This window comes from Phyllobates terribilis, unplaced genomic scaffold (genome assembly GCF_046119375.1).
Source record: "Phyllobates terribilis strain yellow unplaced genomic scaffold, ASM4611937v1 Scaffold_1__5_contigs__length_1240528914, whole genome shotgun sequence".
NCBI classification, from domain to species: domain Eukaryota; kingdom Metazoa; phylum Chordata; class Amphibia; order Anura; family Dendrobatidae; genus Phyllobates; species Phyllobates terribilis.
Genome location: NW_027362761.1, coordinates 1,034,083,690 through 1,034,106,248, shown reverse-complemented (window position 1 = coordinate 1,034,106,248; position 22,559 = coordinate 1,034,083,690). Strand labels below are relative to the sequence as shown.

The window sequence follows — 22,559 nt, the reverse complement described above, 5'->3', positions numbered from 1 at the left end:
GCACCCTGTATCACGGGTGTTCAAGTGAAATGCTCGGGTCCCCGCCCCATGTTTCACGGTTATTAGACACCCCAAAAAAAGCATGCGGGGATCGCTCGTGCATGGCAGGCAATCCCCACAAGCTTTTTTTGGCCGCGAAGCATACGGGGTGGAGACTCGAGCACCCGCGATACTCAATGCATACCTGAGCACCCGATGCAAACTCAAGTAGCGAGCACTTGTGTTCAACACTAGTTGCCATATCGTCATCTTTTTTTCTTTTTTTCTTTTTTTACTTTTGAAAAAAAAAACAACCCTAGCCCAACCCTAACCCCAACCCTAACATTAGCACAACCCCAACCCAAGCCTTAGCGTTTATTTTTTACGCCGTTCCTAGTATAAGTGATTAGACTACTTTATTCTTCGGGTCGGTGCGACTACAGCGATACCAGAATGATATCGGGTTTTTATGATTGACAGCTGTCACACACTAAAAGACACATATTTTGTAAAATCTAGTTTTTGCATCTCCCTATTTTGAGAGCTATAATTTTTCCATATTTTGGCCGACAGTCATGTGATGGCTTGTTTTTTGCGGGATGAGTTGACGTTTTTATTGGTGCCATTTTCAGGCACGTGACATTTTTTGATCACTTTCTATTCCAGCTTTTGGGAGGCAGAATAAACAAAAACCAACAATTCAGGAATTGTGTTTTTTTTTTTTTTTTTATTCTACTCTGCATGTGGTAAAATTGATAAGGTAGCTTTATTCTTCGGGTCAGTACGTTTACAGCGGTACCACATTTATATCGATTTTCTATGTTTTGGCGCTTTTACACAATAAAATCTATTTTATAGAAAAAATTTTTTTTTTGCATCGCTTTATTCTGAGAGCTATAACTTTTTTATTTTTCGGCTGATGGAGCTGTATGGCGGCTTGTTTTTTGCAGGACAGGATGACGTTTTCAGCGGTACCATTTTTATTTATATTCGTCTTTTTGATCGCGTTTTATTCCATTTTTTTGTTTGGCGGTATGATGATAAAGCATTGTTTTTTGCTTCGTTTTTTATTTTTATTTTTTACCATGTTCACTGAAGGGGTTAACTAGTGGGATAATTTTACAGGTCAGGTCGTTCCGGACGCGGCGATACCAAATATGTGTACTTTTATTGGGTTTTTTTTTTTTCATAATATTTATTGATGGGTACATTATATTTTTATTTTTGGTGGATTATTTTTTTTTTATATATTTTTTTAAAAAAAAATATTTTTTTTTTCACTTTCTGACAGTTTTTTTATTTGTTTACTTTGTCTCACTATGGGACTCTTTTTATTCTGATCGCAGCATTGCGGGGGTTAATGTGCCGGGAGCGGTGCTGGACCGCTCCCTGCACATAGTACAGCCTGTGTGCGCTCGCGATCGCCATGACGTACTAATACTGGTCAGGCTCTTAAAGCCCAGGGCACTGACGCGTATTAATACGTCATGGGCTTTTAAAGGGGTTAACTCCATGGGTGTTTGCCAGAAATAAGCAGTAGTGGATCTTGCTGTGTGAAAACTTCAAATCTGCCAGTTCAGTGCCTAGTACATTGTAGTGCCCAGTAGTTTGCAGTGCTCATACATTGTGCCCAGCTCATGCTTCTGGAGGCATGCACCCGTAAATTAAGAGGGCTCTCATCGCTACAGAAATGCCAAATGTGGATGCAAACTGCGGTTTAGGCACACTGGAGCTCAGAATGGAGTGGGGCATTTGGATTTGGAAGCGCAGAATACGCTGGATTTCTTTTGGAGGGCAAAGAGCTTTTTGTTTTTCCATAGTCTTTGTGCTACCAGTAGTGTGGAAGCCCCCTATATTTCCATTGACAGATGACGGACCTGTGTGGGGATATGCATTTTTTTTGGGGGGGGGACATTTTACATAGCATTTGTGATTACATTTATCCAGCGCTCTACGCTGAGCACTTACATCGTGGTTTCCATCTAAATCTCTGAATGAAGTGATTCATATGACACCCCGACGAATCTAATCACTATAATGAGGCAGCAGAGTCACTCTGGACTTCGTCTATCCTCTGTTCAGCATTGTCCTTTTCAGAAGTGCACAAAACTGCCTGACTGCATTTTTTATGCACGCTTAAAAACACTGACACTGCAGGATTACTGGCCAGATGGCGTCCACAGTGTATTAATTTGCCTCATTATAGGAATTTTCCATTGATGGTTTTGTCTGAATTACCTATTTCAGAGATTTACATGTGAATCCAAGGGGTAGCGTTTCTCCTTGCGGAGAGTGACATGTCATGCCTGACACGCTGAGGTGAGGAGACTTAAGCCACAATCCTCCTCTGGGAAATATGCAAAGTGTCTCTTCAGAGAAGAAGAGGACAAGAACTTTAGTGCCACCTATAGGAAGTAGCAATCCTAAAAGTCAATATTAACCCTAACAAGCCTTGTCACATGATTTAGGATTAAAACCAAAATCTCACATGGAAATCCCTGTGTAAGCGCTCAGTGTAGAGCACAGGATAAATGTGAGCCAAGCCTTACTGCAATTTTTTTGGAAGGCAATATGAACAAATCAATAATGTCGCTCATCTTTACCTCATTCCAAGGCCTCTTCCTGGGCCAGTGTCGGAGGGTCCAAAGAAGATACGACGAGTCACGTCTGTAACCAGACATTCCCCTGTCTTTCCATGCTTTTAATAAATTTACATGGTATATTTGCTCGGGTTTCCCTGACTGGATTTTCTTTTGTATCTGCTCTGAGCTGCTTGGGGCATGCAGGACTTCAGCCGTGATCTGGTCCTGCATACTCGTAACATGCTCACGCTTTTATGGGCAGTAGTCACCTGTTCCCATGTCTCTTTGGCAGTGTCGAGCAGGCCCCTGGGATGTCTGCCATATTATGGTTTGAACAGAGAGAACCCTGTTCAGAGCTGCAGTGTCCCGCGGACGGCAAACATAGGGCAGCAACATATCCCAATCCTTCCTTTTTGGGGACTATTTTGTTGTTTTTTTTTTAACAGATTTCAGGTTTTTTTTTAAAACTCTCCACTAGACCACCTGTCTGGTGGTGGTACACTGACGTGCACAATTATTTGATCTGGAGCAGTTAAATACCAAATCAAGATGAGGACAGAAAATTGCCCTGGAGGGATATATTACCAATTATTACCAAAATGGGGAGAACTCCATATAGAAATCTCTCTCTATCAGGACATAAAACTTAGCTTTTAGTATTTACAATTAAAATGCACAGAGGGTATTAAAATATAGTCCCCAATCTGCCTTTATCATTCACTTTTAAGTTGCCATTTATATAATTCCATTAGATGGGACCCCAGGATGCCATCATTTGTATAGCAGAATAGTACATCTATTCTGCTATACAAATGATGGTACCCCGGGGTGTGCTATCTAATGAAATTATGGAAATGGAAGTTAACCAGAATAGTAGAGGTCAAAATAAAGTCTGGAAGACCAGGCAAAATTTTCAGTGAGAGCTGCTCATACAACCCCTGGCAAAAATTATGGAATCGCCAGGCTCGGAGAATGTTTATTCAGTTGTTTAATGTTGAAAAAAAGCAGATCACAGACATGGCACAAAACTAAAGTCATATCAAATGGCAACTTTAGGGCTTTAAGAAGCACTAAAAGAAATCAAGATTAAAAATGTGGTACTCCGTAAGGTTCATTTTTTTCAGACCAAGCAGAGGGAAAAAATTATGGAATCACCCTGTAAATTTTCATTTCGAAAACTAACACCTGCATCAAATTAGATCTGCTCTTAGTCTGCATCTAAAAAGGAGTGATCACACCTTGGAGAGCTGTTGCACCAAGTGAACTGACATGAATCATGGCTCCAACACGAGAGATGTCAATTGAAACAAAGGAGAGGATTATCAAACTCTTAAAAGAAGGTAAATCATTACGCAATGTTGCAAAACATGTTGATTGTTCACAGCTGTGTCTAAAATCTGGACCAAATACAAACCACATGGGAAGATTGTTAAAGGCAAACATACTGGTAGACCAAGGAAGACATCAAAGCGTCAAGACCGGAAACTTAAAGCAATATGTCTCCAAAACAGGAAATGCACTACAAAACAAATGAGAAATGAGGAAACTGGAGTCAATGTCTGTGACCGAACTGTAAGAAACCGCCTAAAGGAAATGGGATTTACATACAGAAAAGCTAAACAAAAGCCATCATTACCACCTAAACAGAAAAAAACAAGGTTACAATGGGCTAAGGAAGAAAAGCAATCGTGGACTGTGGATGACTGGATGAAAGTCATATTCAGTGATGAATCACGAATCTACATTGGGCAAGGTGATGATTCTAGAACATTTGATTTTTGCCGTTCCAATGAGATTTATAAAGATGACTGCATGAAGAGAACATGCAAATTTCCACAGTCATTGATGATATGGGGATGCATGTCAGGTAAAGGCACTGGGGAGATGGCTGTCATTAATTCTTCAATAAATGCCCAAGTTTACATTGATATTTTGGACAGTTTTCTTATCTGAAAGAAGACACATAAGGTCAATGTCATGGAATGCAAATATTCCGGATCTCAATCCAATTAAAAATCTTTGGTGGAAGTTGCAGAAAATGGTCCATGACAAGGCTCCAACCTGCAAAGCTGATCTGGCAACAGCAATCCGAGAAAGTTGGAGCCAGATTGATGAACAGTACTGTTTGTCATTCATTAAGTCCATGCCTCAGAGACTGCAAGCTGTTATTAAAGCCAGAGGTGGTGCAACAAAATACTAGTGATGTATTGGAGTGTTCTTTTGTGTGTTTTTTTTTTTATGATTCCATAATTTTTTCCTCAGAATTGAGTGATTACATAATTTTTTCCCTCTTGGTCTGAAAAAAATTACCCTTACTGAGTATCACATTTTTTATCTTCATTTCTTTTAGTGTTTCTTAAAGCCATAAAGTTGCCATTTGAAATTACTTTAGTTTTGTGCCATGTCTGTGATCTGCTTTTTTTCAACAACATTAAACAATCATCCTCCAAGCCCGATGATTCCATAATTTTTGCCAGGGGTTGTAGGATTGCTAGAGCGGCAAATCGGAACCCCCGCTTGTCTGCAAAAGACCTTCAGAAAGACTCTGGAGTTGTGGTACATTGTTCTACTCAGAGACACCTGAGTACAAATATGGCCTTCATGGAAGAGTCTTCAGAAGAAAACTACTCATTTGTCCTCACCATAAAATTCAGCATCAGAAGTGCGCAAAAAAAACATCAAAACAAGCCTGATGCATTTTGGCAACAAGTCCTGTCGACCGATTAGGTTAAAATAGAACTCTTTGGCCACCAGACTTCTGCACAACACAACTGATGGTCCCAACCCCATTTATAAGGCACGAAATCCCACTTATTAAACCTGACAGGGCACACCTGTGAAGTGAAAACCATTTCCGATGACTACCTCTTGAAGCTCATCAAGAGTGTGCAAAGCAGTCATCAAAGCAAAAGGTGGCTACTTTGAAGAACCTAGAATATAAGACATATTTTCAGTTGTTTCACACTTTTTTGTTAAGTATAGAATTCCCATGTGTTAATTCATAGTTTTGATGCCTTCAGTGTGAATGTACAATTTTCATAGTCATGAAAATACAGAAAAATCTTTAAATGAGAAGGTGTGTCCAAACTTTTGGTCTGTACTGTATATGTAAGCTTTCAGGGCACACAGGCTCCTTCCTCAGGCAATATTACAAATTAATTCATAAGACGAGGCACAGCATTTAAGAGATGTTACAGCAAGACATTTGTTCATGAGGTGTAATGGGTGATGCCTCCTAATGATTAATCAAGGAGATCAAATTAGGGTTTTTAGTTGCAAATGGAGAGGCTGTGGGAATGTTTAATCATCCGGAGACCGTCTGGTTGTCGGTGTGAATTGAACCCATGTAGTGAGTCATAAATCCAGGTGTTAAATTGAGTCCTATTGTCAAGGAATTGAACATTCCTTTCAATTTGAATTCCCAAATTTTCCTTTGTCGTCCTTGAAATTACCTTTTAGTAGTAAGATTTTTAGATCGGTCATAGTGTCCTGGGCCAGAGAAATGTTTTCCCAAAGGCGTGTCCAGTTCATTCCTGATTGTGTGTCTGTGTAAATTCATTCTAGTTTGCAGTTTTTGCATACTAAAAACTTTAGGCCTTTTGGAGATCATTTCATCTTCAACTTGCTTAACTGTTCACTACAGCAGAAATTTTGACCAGGGGTGCCCAAACATTTATATGCCACTGTACTTATTGACCCCAATCCAGGAAAACCTCTCCCCTTTAAGTTTGCCATAGTCCTGGGCGTGCTCCTGGCTGAGGTCAAAATATACCTTCTGGGCGTCTCCCATCAAGAACGGGGCCACCACTTCAGCCCACTTTGAGATCGGCAAACTTTTCTGCTCTGCTGTTCTTTCGAACACTGTGAGAAAGGCTTCCAGGTCTTCCTCAGCACCGGCCTGACTTTGTCCTGTGCCTTAGGACGGACCGGGGTCGCCGGAGTGGGTGTCTCGAAGTGCCGAAATCTGTTGTACTAACAGTCTGTTAGTTTGCTGCTGTGCATTGGAGAGAGCCAACTGCTTCTGGAGTTCCTCCATCTTGTCGGCGGCGCTGAGTTGTAGCATTGCAGGCTTAATCAGACATGCTGTTTTCTTTGGGGTATGCCTTAATTCACACTGCCCGCATTCCCCACCATATGTAAGGCAGCTGCTTTCTCATCAGTGATGTAGCGAGACACTGACCCAGATAATTTCAACATAAAGTCTTTATTTGCCAACTTTACACAGCCAGACACACCCACAGAACCTCCAGCTATTCTGCACATGAAACCAACACTGATACACCCAACCCTTACCTGCAGGTTTAAATGTGAATCGTGGCCATGGGCCACTCACATCCCTGACTGGTGGGAAAGATTTGTCACACTACTTTCATACAGATGTTTCCAAAAATAAAAGCCCATATCAGGTTTTCCTAAATCTGACTTGGTCACATAACTTGACCTAGTCTACACTTTTATTTTGTGTTGTAGCCACAGCTGTGAGTTCAGTATGTTTCCAGACACATCCTGGGGGACATGTAATGACCCTCGTATATGGCTTCCATCACTGCCTCACACCGCGTAATCTACAGTTGAAACCAGAAGTTTACATACACTATATAAAAAGACACACATGCATGTTTTTCTCAATATCTGACATGAAATCAGAATAAACCTTTCCTTCTTTTAGGTCAACTAGGATTACCATAATTTTTAATATTTGCCAAATGGCAGAATAATGAGAGAGAGAGAATGTTTTTAGGCATTTTTATTACTTACTGCAAGGTCAGAAGTTTACATACATTTCATTAGTATTTGTTACCATTTCCCTTAAACTGAATGACTTGGGTCAAACGTTTGGGATATCCTTCCACAAGCTTCTCACAATAGTTTGTCAGAATTTGGGCCCATTCCTCCTGACAAAACTGGTGTAACTGATCCAGGTTTGTAGGTCTCCTTGCTCGCACCTGTCTTTTCAGCTTTGCCCATACATTTTCAATAGGATTGAGATCAGGGCTTTGATGGCCATTCCAAAACATTGACTTTGTTATCCTTAAGCCACTTTGTTACCATTTTGGCAGTATGCTTCGGGCCATTGTCCATTTAGAAGACCCATTTCCGCCCAAGCTTTAACTTCCTGGCTGATGACTTGAGATGTTGCTTCAGTATTGCCATATAATCTTCTTTTCTCATGATGCCATCTATTTTGTGAAGTACACCAGTCCATCTTGCAGCAAAACAACCCCACAACATTATGCTGTCACCCCCATGTTTCACACTTGAGATGGTGTTCTTAGGTTTCCAAGCTTCTCCCTTTTTCCTCCAAACGTAACTATGGTCATTATGCCCGAAAAAGTTCAATTTTAGTTTCATCAGACCACAGGACATGTCTCCAAAAATTAAGGTCTTTCTTCCTGTGTGCATTTTAAAACATTAATCTGGCTCTTTTATGTTTCTTTTGGAGTAATGGCTTCTTCCTGGTAGAGTGGCCTTTCAGGCCATGTTGATACAGTATTCGTTTCACTGTGGTTGACACAATCTTACCAGCTTCTGCCTTCATCTTCACAAGGTCTTTAGCTTTTGTCCTTGGGTTGATATGCACATGTCGGACCAAAGCACTTTCATCTCTGGTACACAGAACGCGTCTCCTTCTGAGCTGTATGATGGCTGGACATTCCCATCTTGTTTGTACTTACATATAATTGTTTGTACAGATGAACAAGGCACCTTCAGGTATCTTGAAATTGTACCCAAGGATGAGCTAGACTTGTGCAAGTCCATAATTCTCTTCCTGATATCTTGGCTGATTTCTTTAGCCTTTCCCATGATGCTACCCAAAGAAGCAGTGTGTTTCAGGTGTGCATTAAAATACATTCACAGGTGTGTCTGTAATTAACTCGGATGTTGCCAAAATCCCTATATCAGAAGCTTCCAAACACTTCACATCATCATATGGGCAGTCCAGAGTTGTTTAAAGGCATAGTAATCTTAGTGTATGTAAACTATTGACTTTGCAGTAAGTAATAAAAATGCCTTAAAACATTCTCTCTCTCATAATTCTGGCATTTGGCAAATATTAAAAATTATGGTAATCGTAATTGACCTAAAACGGGAAAGGTTTATTCTGATTTCTTGTCAGATATTGAGAATAACATGCATATGTGTATTTTTATATAGTGTATGTAAACTTCTGGTTTCAACTGTATGTAATTGCCAAAGTCACCGTGTAGCCCCAGCCTGAGCAATAGACCAACCAAGGGTTGTAAGACAAGATGTGTTATTCACTATGATAGACTTGTCAGAACATAATCTGTATCATACTATTGCACAGATTTTCAGATGAATTCTGAGATAGAAAATGGAAAAAATAGTCTCAAGTATTTTTTTGACATGGCATTATGACATGTTATATTATTCACTGTTAATTAACTGGTGAAATTTGTAATGTGTATAGGGTAAGGTACATTTCCCCACCATCATCAAGGCCTCTCTTCCTTTATTACCAGTACAGTCCTGACCCTCATGCATATGTAATGTGGTATTTCAGCCTAGGTGTCCATGCTCTTACACAGTTAGTATAAGGCTAGAGCTGCCTTTCTGAGTTTCCCACTATTGAGCGAGCCTTTGCCTTGCTGGTGATGTGTATTGGCTAGCTGATGTGAATGAAGGAGCTGCTCAGGACTGGGCTTATCAGGCAGATCTGTCTCTAATACGACACTCTCTTCTGTGGATGATGATTTATATGAAGTAATATAAGGATACTTTGCATGCCATTCTGCCTGCTGTATTTCCTATACAGCGGAGTTATGCCAGGATCCTGTCCACTGCCCATACCAGTTTGGAACATGTGGCGCCTTATGTCCTTTTGCCCAGCAGCATATTATTCTTGGAAACTACATTTGCATTTGGCGAAATACTATTAACACTACAAGCTCTGATGTGTGTTGGATGTTATTGGTAGAATTCTATGTATGACTGTCATTATAAAGTGCTGCCTCTAGAGGGCTGACTAAAGGACCTTTAAATTGTTCATAAATGAGTATCGAGTGACTGCATACAAGGCGGTTAGTGTTTCTTTAATGGCCCTGTGAGGAGCTGCCCATTTTCTAAAGACTACGATACTTTTCCAGCAACGGACCACCATTTTGTTAATATTATTATTGTGTTTTATATAGTTCTGATAACTTGTCAGTATGTACACTAGATTCACTTGTAAAATGTCCAGCATTCCACTAATCTGTATCTCAGGAGTCCATTGTTTCAACAGCCAATGGTCTCATTAGGTGAGTTTGGATTGAGACACAGTGGAGCTGTCATCACAGGGGGTCTTACATGCAGTCTCAGATGAAGGCTTCTAGAATATTCTTCATTGTTTAGCGAACAGTGAATGCTTGAGGGGGAGGGTGATCACTTCTGTGCTGGGAGGGGGCTGACCCCAGGGATGTGGAGGAGTTGATGGAAGGACACTGGAGGGATAGGACCGATGGCTGTGGACGTGGAGCTGATGGATGGATGGCTTATGGAGTGTTGGAGATCAGTTATCAACTGGGCTGGATAAACATACTACAGTTGTGGATATGTCGTTGGATATCAACTTTATTCTAGGACTGTTGCTACTGGATATCTGATATCTGTGCTTCCATTGTTTTATCCGTCATCTGGAGGATCGTGGACTGGCAACCGACTAGACTGGCTGGAGATACAAAATCTGTGGGCCAACCCAAAGTTGGGAGACAGTGAGTATGGCCTGATACAAAGCAAGTGGAACTACTGATCCCAGGTTGAGAACTTAAGGACTGAGAGAACAGTATTTTGGCCATTTACTTGGAATTGCTGCATTACCATGGATGTGATTAATAAAATATTGTTGCATCGTTAACCTGCCTAGGTGATTACTTACCCACAACCGCACATCTTTACAGGCCCATTCATGCAGGTGACACAAAGGGATGGGATATATTACAATGTTTTTTAGGCTCTGTTCACACTGTATTCTGGGATACCAACCTAGAAACTGGATTCAGACAAACTCCCGACAGGGCTGTAGATGTCAATCACACAACATAAGTTCACATGACCTCAGCTTTTTTTTTTCTGAAAGTGCTTGTCTGGACAAATGTCCCCTTTGTGTGGGGGAGGGGAAACAAAAAGACAATTGTCATTGAGGTCTATGGGGATTCATCTGAAACTTGTTTGTATTGTGCTAAGGTGTTTTTTTTTTAAAGAAAACTACAGTCAGTATTGCATACAGCTCCTATGCAGCCTTATTTGTCTCCTTGATTACTACATTCTACAAACCTGTACAATCTGAGTCCTACTCGCTTTCTATCTGCACCATACCTTTATCAACGTTAACGGGAAGGAGGGGATCAGTCTCCTGTCACCATGGGGTGGAGTACATGTATGGGATGGGGCAGATATACCAGGTGATGCTAAAATTGGAAGGATCAGTGGTATGGACGACTATAGTTCCATGTCCTTCTTGTGCAGGCTAATGATGGAAGTGAATATTCCTACACATACACTATCCTCTCTCTTCCCATGATAACTCTGTACTATTGTTTCCATTCTATATTGAATTTCTTGCCTCTAATTTCTACTTTATTATTTCCATGGAGATGCATAACTCACAAGCTAAGGGAGCTGTATGGGGATATTCATAGACTGTTAACATCTGAGATGGGAATAAGATAGAAAATATTAAGAACATGATAGCGTCCCCTCCTTGTTGATGTGACCATTGTAATGAAGGCTTTGACATACAGTTTGGATGGTGCTTTCCAATCAGTGTATACAGCGTCTGTTCCAGCAAAAGACTTTCCTGCTGCAGTGAAGTCAATATTACTATGCCAAAATGCTGCTACAACTCACTGTAATGGGAGCTCAATTTTGCCCGTGGTGCTCACTTATTGCATCACGGGAATGGTTTATGGTTAGTTCTTCCTCAATATTACTTTGTTCTAGGACAACCATTGTATGAAGAAACTTCAACGTACAAGGTACAGTACAGACCAAAAGTTTGGACACACCTTCTCATTTAAAGATTTTTCTGTATTTTCATGACTATAAAAATTGTACATTCACACTGAAGGCATCAAAACTATGAATTAACACATGTGGAATTATATACTTAACAAAAAAGTGTGAAGCAACTGAAAATATGTCTTATACTCTAGGTTCTTCCAAGTAGCCACCTTTTGCTTTGATGACTGCTTTGCACACTCTTGGCATTCTCTTGATGAGCTTCAAGAGGTAGTCACCGGAAATGGTCTTCCAACAATCTTGAAGGAGTTCCCAGAGATGCTTAGCACTTGTTGGCCCTTTTGCCTTCACTCTGCGGACCAGCTCACCCCAAAACATCTCGATTGGGTTCAGGTCTGGTGACTGTGGAGGCCAGGTCATCTGGCGTAGCACCCCATCACTCTCCTTCTTGGTCAAATAGCCCTTATACAGCCTGGAGGTGTGTTTGGGGTCATTGTCCTGTTGAAAAATAAATGATGGCCAACTAAACGCAAACCGCATGGAATAGCATGCCGCTGCAAGATGCTGTTGTAGCCATGCTGGTTCAGTATGCCTTCAATTTTGAATAAATCCCCAACAGTGTCACCAGCAAAGTACCCCCACACCATCAAACCTCATCCTCCATGCTTCACGGTGGAAACCAGGCATGTAGAGTCCATCCGTTCACCTTTTCTGCATCGCACAAAGACACGGTGGTTGGGACCAAAGATCTCAAATTTGGACTCATCAGACCAAAGCACAGATTTCCACTGGTCTAATGTACATTCCTTGTGTTCTTTAGCCCAAATAAGTTTCTTCTGCTTGTTGCCTGTCCTTAGCAGTGGTTTTCTAGCAGCTATTTTACCATGAAGACCTGCTGCACAAAGTCTCCTCTTAACAGTTGTTGAAGAGATGTGTCTGCTGCTAGAACTCTGTGTGGCATTGACCTGGTTTCTAATCTGAGCTGCTGTTAACCTGCGATTTCTGAGGCTGGTTACTCGGATAAACTTATCCTCAGAAGCAGAGGTGACTCTTGGTCTTCCTTTCCTGGGGCGGTCCTCATGTGAGCCAGTTTCTTTGTAGCGCTTGATGGTTTTTACAACTGCACTTGGGGACACTTTCAAAGTTTGCCCAATTTTTCGCACTGACTGACCTTCATTTCTTAAAGTAATGATGGCCACTCGTTTTTCTTTACTTAGCTGCTTTTTTCTTGCCATAATACAAATTCTAACAGTCTATTCAGTAGGACTATCAGCTGTGTATCCACCAGACTTCTGCACACCACAACTGATGGTCCCAATCCCATTTATAAGGCAAGAAATCCCACTTATTAAACCTGGCAGGGCACACCTGTGATGTGAAAACTATTTCCGGTGACTACCTCTTGAAGCTCATCAAGAGAATGCCAAGAGTGTGCCAAGCAGTCATCAAAGCAAAAGGTGGCTACTTTGAAGAACCTAGAATATAAGACATATTTTCAGTTGTTTCACACTTTTTTGTTAACTATATAATTCCACACGTGTTAATTCATAGTTTTGATGCCTTCAGTGTGAATGTACAATTTTCATAGTCATGAAAATACAGAAAAATCTTTAAATGAGAAGGTGTGTCCAAACTTTTGGTCTGTACTGTATGTTCACTCGTGGAGTAACAGCAATGTTTCCTGTTAGCAGGAAAAACATTGTGTACAAAACACACACTTGAGACTCGCATGGATGTGCGTTTTCTAGCATTTTTACTTTTTTTTTTTTTTATAAACACTTGAATGGGTGAAATGCTGACATAATTGAAATGTAAAAAAATAAAAGAATACAAATAAAACAAATCGTTTATAAAACGATTAAAAAGTTTAAATGGCGCAAGCTGTAAATCACCTCTCGGTATTACAGGTGTTTCTTTGGGGTCCTGCTCTAGACAGTGTACCAGCAGAGTAAAATGTATTACACAAATGCGATTTGAAAATATTAGTATTTGGCATCTGACAATCCTGCTATGTACCGTAATTTTGCCTAATTGCAGTCATGTTACCGCCCATTCACATGGGGAATCTTGTGAGCTTTGCTACTGTTACGATTCAGAAATCTGCAGTCAGTGACTGCAGAAATTGGTCTAGAGCCTGGAAAACCTTTTAACCTTGAGGGACCAGTGTGTATTATGGAATTGACAACTAAGTCATTTGATAATATTATGTGACTAAGTACACACAGTACACCTTTTAGGCTAAGTGCCCACGAAGCAGAAATGCTCCGGATTTTTCCTGAGCGTTTCTGCATCTCCCTGGCAGAAAAACCGCATGCGGTGCTCTAAAAAGGACCTTCCATGACGTCATTTAGTCATGTGACAGGTCACGCGACCACCTACGTCAGCGGTCGCGTGACCTGTCACGTGACTAAATGACGTCATGGAAGGTCCTTTGACACCACCACGAGCAGCCGAAGAGCCAGCAGCGCCGACTGGAGCAGACAAGGGGCCATCAGAAGGTAAGTATATGTTTTTTTGTTTTTATTTTATTCTTTTTTTAACTACAGGAACTATGGTACCTGGGTCTGGAGAAGAGTCTCCTCTTCTCCAGACCCGGGTACCATCCGCGCATTGAATCGCATAACATCCACATGCATACTTATATGCATGTGGATGTTATGCAGCTCAATGATAGTGTATAGCGGCTAAAACGCTGCGATTCCGCAAAATTAATGCACGTGCTGTGGATTTTTTCGCAATGATAATCTGCAGCGGAAATTTCTGCAGCATGTGCACCTCACATGCGGATTATCATTGGGGACCATTGCAGACCTATTAACAAGCGTTTTTTAAGCGTTTTCGCGGCGGAAATTACTCTGCGGAAACGCTTAAATGCATAGTGGGCACACAGCCTTAAAGGGAGTCTGGCATCCCAGACTGACAGTATAAACTAAATATATAGCGTTGTAGGAGATATAGCCCCTATAAAAATTGCACATGGTTATGTAAAGATGGGTTGTGTTTTTTTTTTTTTTTTCGTTTTTCTTTAAATTGCAAATAGCCATAATGTTCTAAATAGCTTATTCAGTTCTATAGAAACTAAAGTTAAATTAAATGTGCTAGCTGGGGTGCTCAGTGCACCCATGGTATGGCTAAATTGCTCAGTGCACCATCCCACACACTGATTTTGGATGCCCCCACCTTACTCAATTGTGATTTGACAGTTTTTGCTCATTTGAGCATTCTCTGCAGATAGTTCCCGTGCACAGAAAGGCTGTGTTGTCAATCACCAGTGATGAAGGCGAGGCAGAAAAATCCAGCGAGCAGATACTTATACCCCAGTTCTTGTAGATAAGCGTTGTTCACGCATGTCTCTACAAGTAGGTATTCTGTACTCAAAGGCACCTGATTCATATAAGAGGTGTAAGCCTCTTAAAGTATAGGGCACCTCGGAATTTTTTTTTTCTGCACCTTGCCACAAGTCAATGACTGGAGTAAGATTTGTGGTGTACTTCACACTACAGCTAGTCATGAATTTGCTGCGCTCCTGTCCTGCTCTGACTATTTTGGCCGAGCTGGACAAAACTGAAAACCCCAAAAGTTGCAAAATTTCTGTCCAACTCCACATTGCGCAAAAATGTTGACTCTGTAAAGCGTTTTAGTCTTTAGAGAGACAAATGCCTGAACCTGACAGGTCCCTTTTCAGACTAGGAAAAGCCCTTCTCTGATCCTGGTCTGCCCTGCCTGACCACAGAGGTTGGCACCCTAAGGTAACGCAATGCTGACCCCACTCGACAACAGCTTACCCTGATTTTCCTTAGCAGCTCCTAGGATCGTTAGAGTAGCAGTTCTCTAAGGACAAAAGGAATCGCACACAAAGCAACTGCAACCATCACAAACTACAGGAAAGTGAATGAATCCAACAAAGTCTATCACCAGCAGGAAACGCCAGTAGGGGAAGGTATTTAAAGCTGCACCCAAAAGGTGATAGGACAGACAGAGTAATTGAAAAACACTGGTTACCCAAAACTGACAGAACCAAAGATAACAGACTGAAAACACTCAAAGAAAAGGTGTTTCAGTTGGGGGTCAGCGGAAGAGACACCGAACACAGAATCAAGGGTTTGAATTCAGAAGCATGACACCCAACAATCACTTCAATAATCTTTGCATAAGTCAGTAATCGAAAATAAAAAAAATATAAAAAAACATTTTTACATCTCTTCGGAAAAATATACTTCTTTCTCTACTTCTGCATCACTTTTCTCCCTCGGCCGCCTGAACTCATCCTTCACACAGAAATTCAGCTAAAGTCATATTCCACAAGATGAACTGCAAGCTCACTGAGGTTACAACTGCAAATTAGTGTATGGAGAGGGGAGAAGCATAGTTAAAGAGGCACAGAAAAATGGGCGTGGGTATGTCTTTTTTAGTGAGTGTTTTTTCTCACAGCAGTGCTAGATACACAGCTTAATACTGCTGCGTAATGTCCTCCCTGGTGATGCTGCCTCTGAACATTTGCTACATACACAGGAGAGCAGGAATCCCTCATGTCTGTGTGTGCAGTACATGTCAAACATATTGGCAGCTAATCTCTACTCACTAGATCAGAGACAACTGAAAATTAGGCCTCTTTCACACATCCTGATATTTCCGGTACTGGAAAAACCAGTACCAGAGATATCAGTGTCCATGTGTGGCAACCTTGTGCTGCATCTGTATCACACGTGCCGGCGCCTGGGAAACAGCGGTACAGTTTCCGCTGGCACTGGGTGCGGAAGGCAGCTCTCATCATTGTCCCCTGCTTGTGCAGAGTTCAGCACGAGCAAGGGACAATGTTGAGAGTTGTAGTCAGCCCCCGCTGTCTACAACAAGTGTAAAATTAAGAATAAAAAATAAAAATCCCTCACCTGTCCAGAGTTGAAAGAATCCATAGTGTCACACGCTGTAATCCATCTGTGCAACATTTGCTTATCACAATGAGCGGTTGCTTCAGGCGACCGCTCACGTTGAAGAGCAAAGGAGAATGACTCGATGCAGCGAGAGCGGGCCCCTGAACTGCGGTAAACTTGCTGATCTCAGTGCAAGCAAAGGACAATGGTGAGAGTTGCCTTCAGCACCCAGCGCCGGGGAACAGCGCAAGCTGTACCGCTGTTTCCCAGGTGCTGGTATGTGTCACACTGTCATCCATGTGTCATCAGTGTGGACGTGTAGGACATTTTGCAGCCCGTGCTGCTTGCAAAAAACAATCCCAAAACTTAAATCTGACATTTACTTTTTGCCATTTTTTTTTTTTTAATGGCGTACATTGTCTGGTAAAAATGACCTCGCAATATGATTCTGATCAGCAGCGATGCCACAGGCAGGGTTTCAAAGGAGCTCTGTCACGACCGGCACGGAGGTCTTCAACAGACCACCGACTGTCCTAGAAACCCATTGGCACCCAGCAATTACATCACAGGTGTGCCGATGGGCGCTTAAAATGATGCCCCCCCATGCCAGCACGCTGTTAATGTCGCTGTTAGAGTTTGACATCGCTATTTAACTAGTTAACAGTTGTGGGCACTGCTCCTCTCCACTCCTGGTGGGTAGAGGCAGATCATGGCGGTGTCACAGCCATTATCTGCAGTGATCCCACTCCATACACCCACTGTTACTTGTACATGCTCGCTTAACATACTTTGGATAAAAGAAGTGTATGGGCACGTCAGCCACCAAATGACATCGGAGCAAACAAAAGTTGAGCACTCATTGCACTTCCCTACCAGCTGCAGTCTGTATCAGCTGAGATCAGTGTTGGAGGGAAAACACATTTTTTTTCCTCTCTAGACAGCTTGTCAGTAATCCCATACATACTCCAATAATCCTGTCTGTTCAAATATAAACTAGCAAAGTGCTGAAAATGCAAAAAAAATCCAACTAAACCTATCAGTGTGTTTGTGAAGGTTAAACAGGCATTACAACTCTCATAACCACTTTTGTTATCTTCAGTGCTTGAGTGATTGCCAGCGATGTGCCCGTGCCAATGGGATACGGTCTAAAGTATGAACATTTTAATCCAAAACTTTCTGGTTCTTTAAGTTACTCAGCATGTGATGGCAATGAACATGTCACTCCTCTCCTGCAGTGTATAGTAGACCACTAACATTTATCATGGAAATGTAGCATAATGTCTGATATTACTGTGGAAATATCCATCAGATTATTGTATAGGTGGGTTGTGAACATGGATGTCTACTGCACCATACAACTCCTTCTCAATTCTGATGTCCCTAGGAAAGGACGACCAGGTCCCTTCAGACCAGGGTTGCCAACTGTCCAAAAATTCCAGGACAGTCTGTAAAAATAGGGCACTTTATTGACCTGTCTGTAAATTTTTTTAGCAGAAAGTTACCGTATTTTGCAGATTATAAGACACCAATTTTTATTTTTTTTTTTGGGGGGGGGGGGGGGTAGGAAAACAAAGGTTTTATAATAAAATGATGCTTCCTATAGTCAGTTTTAAAGGTAACTTTCCTGGAGGGCAGCTGCAGCGGAGCGGGGTCACAGGAGGCAGGGTCGCTGCTTCAAGAGGCCGGCGGCAGGAGTGGGGTGATGCTGCGGTACCTGGGCTCTCAAAAGATGTCGGTATCAGTGAGTAGAGTCCCCTTTCCTGTAGATTTCCCTGTGGTGGGCTTCGGGAAAATATCCTCCGTCTACTGAGATCTCAATCTGCACATATGCCGCCTCTGGCTGCCATTTTCCCGAAGCCCACCGCAGAGAAATCTACGTGAAAGGGGACTCCGCTCACTGGCACTGACATCTTCTGAGAGCCCAGGCACCGCAGCATCACCCAGGTCCTGCCGCCGCTGGCTTCCTGAAGCAGCGACCCTGCCTCCTGTGACCCTTCTCCACCCTCCTGCCCCCGGTAAACTCACTTCAGATTATAAGACGCACCCCCATTTTCCTCCCAAATTTGGAGGAAAAAAAGTGGAAAAAAAAGAGGGGAAAAGTATGGTATACAGATTATTTTTAATGTAATTATCATCATTTTACAGAGAATGCAACTGATTTCTAAATACCAGATTCATGGGCTGAATCATAATGATTTATTATGTCTTTCCAATGGGTCTGTGAAAAATATTGTCTCTCCGTGATTTTTTGGTAAGCTGTCCAGAAAAAATAAAATGTGAAGTTGGCAACTATGCTTCATACGGACTGCAGAAATCAACATCTGTGTCCTGATAAATGTATCCATGCAGAAACACTAAATTATGTATATGTAAAATGGACAACAAAAAAAGATTGTGCAAACGACTTCCATGTTTGTGCCTTAAACAAGTGTCCTCCTATTGAAATACCTGTTATCACATGTTGCGTCTTTTTAAGGTAGATCCAGTGTAGAGCTGACACTCCTCTTAACACGTCTGTTTTACTAAACACAGTCAATGCATATCAATTTATATTGCGGATTTCAACCATTGCAATGTATAAGTTGAAATTAGTGGCAAATATGCCTCAAAAACTAGAAAGATGAGTAGCATCTGTGAAAAGTAATCAAATCGGGTAAAGTACAAAAACCCAAATCCCCCAAAATTTCTGTAACTATGAACACTAAATAATAGTAATGAATTGTCACTGGGGCTCATTTGAATGCAGAATGGCGTTCTTTAAATGGGCTCTGCATATATCAAATAAAGTGGATGATGTTGTCGCTCCCAGTGCTCTAAAAGGGGTTGTCCACTATTTGGACAACCCCGTCTCAATCAGCAGGTTTGCTACCAGTAAAATAACAATACTTCTACCCATCTCTGGTGTCAACACTTGCTCTCCCAGGGATCGCATGACATTGTCACGCAATCCCTGCAGCTAAACAACGCTGGCTTCATTCTCCCTACCTTTGGACGTATCAGACATCAAGAGGAAATGATGCCAATTGCCGAGAGATGCTACTGCGCATGCGCGGCGCCATATTGCTGCACCCAAATTCTTTTTCCAAAAGCAAAATGGCGCCCGCGCTTGCACAGTAGCATCTCTCTGCAACCGAAAGATGCTACTGTGCATGTGCGGGCATCGGCGGCCATTTTGGGGGATATAAATTTCAAATTGGCAGAGAAATTATAAAGGCAGTATTTAAAATAGTAGACAGGTCACTGAAAGCACAGTGACCTGTCGGAGGCCAGAGATAGAAATACCTAATGAGAGCACCAGCTACAGCCCCTCCCTAAAGTCCTGTCCCAGAGCACATACATTATGGCAACATGAAAATAAAGATTATAAAAGAAGCACTGGACAAATTTCATCAACAAAGGTATCATTTTACTCAGTGTAACGGCGCCCACCTGACAGTGTATGTAGTTTACTAAGCACAATCCTGTTGACAGTTGCACTTTAAGGATCTCTGCTGGGTTATAAATAATTTTTAGAGACTCTACAGTGACTCATACTGTGCCAAGTCACTGTTGCAAAGCTAATGTGGTGACCAGTAATCTTAACATCCATTGTGGGGAATAATGTTTCAGGGGCCTGAACTAGTAAGGGACTATATTTGTGATGGCAAATACTATTGAAACCTAGAGGGTCAAAATGAAAAATTTAGATAAAGCCGCGGGCCAACCAGTAAACAGTATAATGGGCCCCACATAGTCCTCCATATACAGTTATATGAAAAAGTTTGGGCACCCCTATTAATCTTAAGCTTAATGTTTTATAAAAATTGGTGTTTTTGCAACAGCTATTTCAGTTTGATATATGTAATAACTGTTGGACACAGTAATGTTTCTGCCTTGAAATGAGGTTTATTGTACTAACAGAAAATGTGCAATCTGCATTCAAACAAAATTTGACAGGTGCATAAGTATGGGCACCCTTATCATTTTCTTGTTTTAAATACTCCTACCTACTTTTTACTGACTTACTAAAGCACTTTTTTTGGTTTTATAACCTCATTGAGCTTTGAACTTCATAGCCAGGTGTATGCAATCATGAGAAAAGCTACTTAAAGTGGCCACTTGCAAGTTGTTCTCCTGTTTGAATCTCCTCTGAAGAGTGGCATCATGGGCTCCTCAAAACAACTGTCAAATGATCTGAAAACAAAGATTATTCAACATAGTTGTTCAGGGGAAGGATACAAAAAGCTGTCTCAGAGATTTAACCTGTCAGTTTCCACTGTGAGGAACATAGTAAGAAAATGAAAGAACACAGGGACAGTTCTTGTTAAGGCCAGAAGTGGCAGGCCAAGAAAAACATCAGAAAGGCAGAGAAGAAGAATGGTGAGATCAGTCAAGGACAATCCTCAGACCACCTCCAGAGAGCTGCAGCATCAACTTGCTGCAGATGGTGTCACTGTGCATCAGTCAACTATACAACGCACTTTGCACAAGGAGAAGCTGTATGGGAGAGTGATGCGAAAGAAGCCGTTTCTGCAAGCACGCCACAAACAGAGTCGGCTGAGGTATGCAAAAGCACATTTGGAGAAGCCAATTTCTTTTTGGAAGAAGGTCCTGTGGAATGATGAAACCAAGATTGAGTTATTTGGTCATACAAAAAGGCGTTATGCATGGCAGCAAAAACACAGCATTCCAAGAAAAACACTTGCTACCCACAGTAAAATTTGGTGGAGGATCCATCATGCTTTGGGGCGGTGTGGCCAAAGCCGGCACCGGGAATCTTGTTAAGGTTGAGGGACGCATGGATTCCACTCAGTATCAGCAGATTCTTGACAATAATGTTCAAGAATCAGTGACAAAGTTGAAGTTACGCAGGGGATGGATCTTTCAGCAAGACAATGATCCAAAACACCGCTCCAAATTTACTCAGGCATTCATGCAGAGGAACAATTACAATGTTCTGGAATGGTCATCCCAGTCCCCAGACCTGAATATCATTGAACATCTGTGGGATCATTTGAAGAGGGCTGTCCATGCTCGGCGACCATCAAACTTAACTGAACTGGAATTGTTTTGTAAAGAGGAATGGTCAAAAATACCTTCATCCAGGATCCAGGAGCTCATTAAAAGCTACAGGAAGCGACTAGAGGCTGTTATTTTTGCAAAAGGAGGATCAACTAAATATTAATGTCACTTTTCTGGTGAGGTGCCCATACTTATGCACCTGTCAAATTTTGTTTGAATGCAGATTGCACATTTTCTGTTAGTACAATAAACCTCATTTCAAGGCAGAAACATTACTGTGTCCAACAGTTATTACATATATCAAACTGAAATAGCTGTTGCAAAAACACCAATTTTTATAAAACATTAAGCTTAAGATTAATAGAGGTGCCCAAACTTTTTCATATAACTGTAGTATAATGGGCCCCACATAGTCCTCCATATAGAATAATGGGCCCCACGTAGTCCTTCATATAGAATAATGGGCCCCACGTAGTCCTTCATATAGAATAATGGGCCCCACGTAGTCCTCCATATAGAATAATGGGCCATACATATTCCTCCATACAGAATAATGGGCCCCACATAGTCCTCCATATAGAATAATGGGCCCCACATAGTCCTCCATATAGAATAATGGGCCCCACGTAGTCCTCCATATAGAATAATGGGCCCCACGTAGTCCTCTATATAGAATAATGGGCCCCACGTAGCATTCCATATAGAATAATGGGCCCCACGTAGTCCTCTATACAGAATAATGGGCCCCACGTAGTCCTCCATACAGAATAATGGGCCCCACGTAGTCCTCCATACAGAATAATGGGCCCCACGTAGTCCTCCATACAGAAAAATGGGCCCCACGTAGTCCTCCATACAGAATAATGGGCCCACAATGTGGTGGTGGTTCTGGTGTCGCAAGCCAAATATAATCCTGCAGCAGGCTAGATTTGGCCCACGGACCGGAGTTTGACACGTATGCAATAGATGGTATTAAAGGGGTTGTCCACGACTTTATATGGTCCCTGGTGGAATATTCCCCCAGGGACCATAAGTGTTTTCCTAAATACCTTGTGGTTCCTTTTCTGCTTGTGAGCGGCGCGATCACTGGCCGCTGACAGGCATCATGTGACCCCCGGCTGCAGCTGACTCTGACATCCGCTGATGTCACATCAAGTTCCGGCTG

The 22,559-nt window shown here is 41.8% G+C and overlaps 1 protein-coding gene across 1 annotated transcript in view; it reads left to right on the top strand.

Moving 5' to 3' along the window:
* Window positions 1-22,559, top strand: part of GLRB (glycine receptor beta) — a 175,234-nt gene that overhangs the window by 22,359 nt on the left and 130,316 nt on the right. The gene's annotated exons all lie outside the window — the stretch shown is intronic.